A 4,313-nucleotide genomic window follows, 5' to 3' on the forward strand; every position below is an offset into this window, starting at 1 on the left:
GCCGCCGCCGCGGCTGCCCCTCCGCGCCGTGCAGGTATCTCCCGTCGCTCGCAGCCTTGTTTCCCTGCTTCAGAACTGTGCCCTCACGGAAAGCCCGGGCGAAACGGTACGGAAATGCTGGTTTTGCCTTGCGGTTGGAATGCATATCCATTACCAAAAAAAACAAGCAGAAGCAGCCAAGCGAACTGCTGCTCTAGGAAATAAGCACAATTACATACACAGCATACATACTTGATTTTTAAATTACGTACTCTTTAAGAAAACATGGAGCGATCCAGACCCTGCTGTAACCTCACAAATAATCCATTTGCGGTTCAGTCGCCGTTAACTGCAGGATGTTTAGGAATGGCCACAAAATGTCTAGTTTTCAACATCTCCCTTTCATACAGGGTATCGTACGTGCTGCAGTAACACGGCTGGAAACTTGCAGGCGGCGTTTTCAATAACACTTTTTTTCCTGTCAAGAATAGTTTTAAACCGTTTGATGCTCCAACTCTTCAGTCATCCAAACGTTTTCTGATTATAACTAAAACATTAAAATGCATTTGAAATTTTCTTCCCATGCCTCACACTGTCTCCGGGCTGCCGCAGTTTGCTATTGCTAGTCATGGCATAACCTTCTCGAAATTACAGCTTGTTGCCTTCCAGCAACTTCATTAAAATGCATTCCTGCCAGATAGCTCTTTATGCATACATATTAATAAGGCTTCTTAGGGATAATTAAGCGATGACTAATACACTGGTGAATGTAACTAGTGTAGGCAGGAAAAAGGATGTGTAAGTAAATAAGTTGTATATGTTATTAAAAAAAAGACAATAATATTGACAATTCACTGACCTGTAATAATTTAAAATAACCTTTCCTGCCCCCCCCATACTTAAAATAGATAGGATTGTCTTTGGTACTGTCCCTCTTTGTATTAAGAAAACTGATGAAAGGAGAATTTGTTGAAACCGTTTTACTGCCCTGCGTAGCATTCAGCCGTAGTTTCTGCATGTCCAGGAGCCTATCTCCCCCTAGTGGTTTGGCCTTACACGACATAAAGCTCTGGTGAATCTGTTAGCTAATTCTTTTTTCTTTACTTAATTGGAAAGATAAAGACCTGTTCTGAAGAGCCAAGGCTCAGAAGCTAGTGCCAGCTATGGAGGGAATTGTCGGAGCTGTTCTCTAAGTGAAAATGTAGCATTTAAAGCATTTTTGCTAAATGTAGCATATAAAATTCAGAGGTAGAAGAGGATCACGTTTATATTGGATGGAGAAAGAAGGGGGTTATGCTCTTGTAAAGAATCCCTTCAACAAAAGAAAAGATTACACATCTGCCTTGCTGTCTCCTAGAATGCTCATTAATTCTTTCTGGAGAGATGAGAGTGGTGCAAGTGGTGGACGTTTGTTACTGACATTGAAACTATTGAACAAAAATTTCTGTCCCTATCTGGACGTGTGTTGTATGCAAAGATACAGCCACTAATTGCTGTAAATATTGTTGCTAATATAACCCATATGTGATATTAACAACAAACTACACCATTCAGGCTGCTTTTGGAAATCAGTTGTGGTTGCTGTCAATACCTCCAGTTCACGTCTTTGCTATTTCCGTGGTATAACCAGAACTCTCTTCTCCCACCAGCTTGAAAACGTGTAAAGACTGAACATGTGAGCCATAAGACACTTTGCAGCTTTATGAGGTTCTTTGCATTTCCTGGGGGATTTTATGTGAAATTTTATGCTCTCTGTGGGGCAGCTGATAATGTGGAAGAAAGAGTGATGACAGAAATTCATCTAAAGCGAGTATAACACATTTGTGGAGGTTAAAACTTGAGAGATGTGTTGGTGATAGTGACAATATGCTGGATGCTCAGAATTCTGCAGAGGAACTGCCGATGCAAATGCTTGAATGTGTATTTAAATTGAGAGTTTGATGTTCGGGTTTTTTTGACCCGTATATTGTTTCCCTAGCATTGTAAGATGTGTTTAATACTCTATTCTGTGAATGTATTATCATGACTACTGTTAATTATAATATTCATGCTTCTTATTTCATCTTCCATAATTAAGTGTTAGACTTCCATGAGATAAATTATCTCTAAAACACTAGCATTATATAGGGATTTTAGTTTATATGAAGTTAATTTCCTGAGATTTTGTTTTTAAGAATACCTTTTGCAGTTTGTTTTGGCTTATTTTATTTTACTTGTTTTCCAGTAGATAGAATCTATATTCATAATCAGGATAAACTATATGTAATATAGATTACTTTACACTGGTTTAAAAGGGGTTTAAATGTTCTAATAAGAGCTGAACACTGCTTGCTCAATGTAAAAATAACTTAGCACTTTTTCTTAATTACATTTTAGCTTTGACATGTGTCTAAGTGAATGTTTATCATGAAGATAAAGCATCAGTTATCAGGGTTCTTTTGTACTGGTAGGCAGCCTGCTGTGAATAACAAATTCTGTAATTAGGAGCCAATAGATTCTAATTTATTTATGTTAGACCTCAAGCTGAAATCTAGGCTTTCTTTATTGGCATAGCATGGAACATCCTTTCCATAATGAATACTGAAGGGAAAATAAGGTAAGAAAAAATAGCTTTTCTGAATGGATGCAGTGTTGTGCAAATATTTGCAGTTGTTACTTTAAGCGCTTATTTTAGAGACTTTCTAACACTGAGTGTTTAGAATATATAGACTAGCATTTAGGAAGAATGTTAATGTGGTTGCCTACTTTAACATGAATTGCAGCTATGCCAGCAAAGCTAAAGGGGGGAAAAAAAAGACATGCCATTTAAGGAACAGTAAAGTTTGTGAGTGAAGCTTTTTCTCAACTTTATTTAGAAACTTGCTTAAGTGCACCGGATGCTGGGGGAAACCAGAACACACTTTTGGATTGTCGTACCAAAGGCAGGAAGGTTCCCACAAAGCCCTGCTCCTTATGTAGCTTCTGTTTCTCATTTAGATTTTGTTTTTAATACACAAAAGCTTTTAGTGGTGTTCTGACAATCATGGCCTGGAAATCCATCTAAGTTAAAGCAGTTTTTTTTGTTTACTTAAAAGTGCTAAGAGCAGTTCCACACTTTTTTCAGGCCTTACATAATTCTAAAATAGGCTCAATTGATTCAAAACAAATTTGACAGAAAGTAATTGTCTTTGGCCACCTTATTATAAAAAGAAGTACAGAAGGAACAGCTGAGCCTTGGCAGGTATGCTGCGCATAGTATCTGGAGGTGATACGAAATGTTAAGAAGCTTAGTTTAGTTGGCAGAAGGTATGAGAGAACACAAGGGGTTGAATGAACTGATCTAGTTTAAAGATGTGAGACTAAATGTGGAAGAAATTAGAACTCAGATCCTCAGTGAACATAAGCAAATGGAGGGACATTAAATCCCTTCAGTTCCATTGACTTTATATCAAATGAAGAGCTGGTCCAATACTATTAAGTTTCCTATGTTGGGCAGTCTGGGGATTTATAAATTCCAGAGAGAGGTGTGAAGAGTCAGGTATACTGCCACAAATTGTGTAAAGAGTTGTGATGATCGATTTAGTCATAGATGTTTTCGTCGTATTTGTTTCATTCATTCCAGCTATAYCCCACATCTGTGGTATTACACCACCTATAAAAAATAATAATTAGCATTTAGCACATAAGGAAAAGCAGAATCCCAGTGTTTCTTAACTCTAGCCTTTCCAGGCTGTAGGTCGGGCTGCAGGAAAAGCACCTGAAAATACAAAGCCTTAAGCATATCAAAGCTGTGAAGAAAGGAAGCTGATTTACAGTCCAGGACCTCTTGCCATGGTATTTCTATCACTTCATTGCTGTTTTTTGAGGACAGATGCATTAGCTCAAGTGCCGCAAGATGTCTGTTATCACAGCCGTAGCGAAAGGAAACTTGGGYAGGGAACTGTCTAGATCCTCCTGGAGGTTGTCTCCTGGGCTACTGCTTTCTCCCGGTAGGACTAACCTACCTCCACGTTCACTTCTGAGAGGGGAGTAAAGCTAACCTAACCCATGAGAATCGCACAGCCGTGGCCATTTCTGCATTGACGGTAGAGGGAGCATTGGGAGATCATTCTGTTTGAGCTGAAATAAGCTTCTGTAGGTAGCCACCTCTTTGTTTCTCCTCCTGAATAATGTTGTCTTCCGTGACTAGAACGTGGTGTGGAAAAGTGAAAACTGAAGGAGGAAGGTAGATGTTTGCATGAAATTTGGGTAGCGTGGGGAAAAGAGTGAGAGAGAGGCAAGAATGCTCACATGACCTAGTCTAGGCTCTGAATTTCAGCAACAGAGATTTTTACACTACTTCATTCATCTTTCAA

The 4,313-nt window shown here is 38.9% G+C and overlaps 1 protein-coding gene across 1 annotated transcript in view; it reads right to left on the reverse strand.

Moving 5' to 3' along the window:
• LOC146595115 (methylcrotonoyl-CoA carboxylase beta chain, mitochondrial-like) overlaps nt 1-270 on the reverse strand; it is a 12,481-nt gene extending 12,211 nt beyond the window's left edge. The window contains exon 1 of the mRNA XM_085306365.1: nt 252-270. The gene's annotated coding sequence lies outside the window, so the exon portion shown is untranslated. The remainder of the gene's footprint in view (nt 1-251) is intronic.
• Nucleotides 271-4,313: the final 4,043 nt, after the last annotated feature.

The sequence above is a fragment of the Rhea americana genome, unplaced genomic scaffold, assembly GCF_003343005.1.
Source record: "Rhea americana isolate MKP2758 unplaced genomic scaffold, rheAme1 scaffold_239, whole genome shotgun sequence".
NCBI classification, from domain to species: Eukaryota; Metazoa; Chordata; class Aves; order Rheiformes; family Rheidae; genus Rhea; species Rhea americana.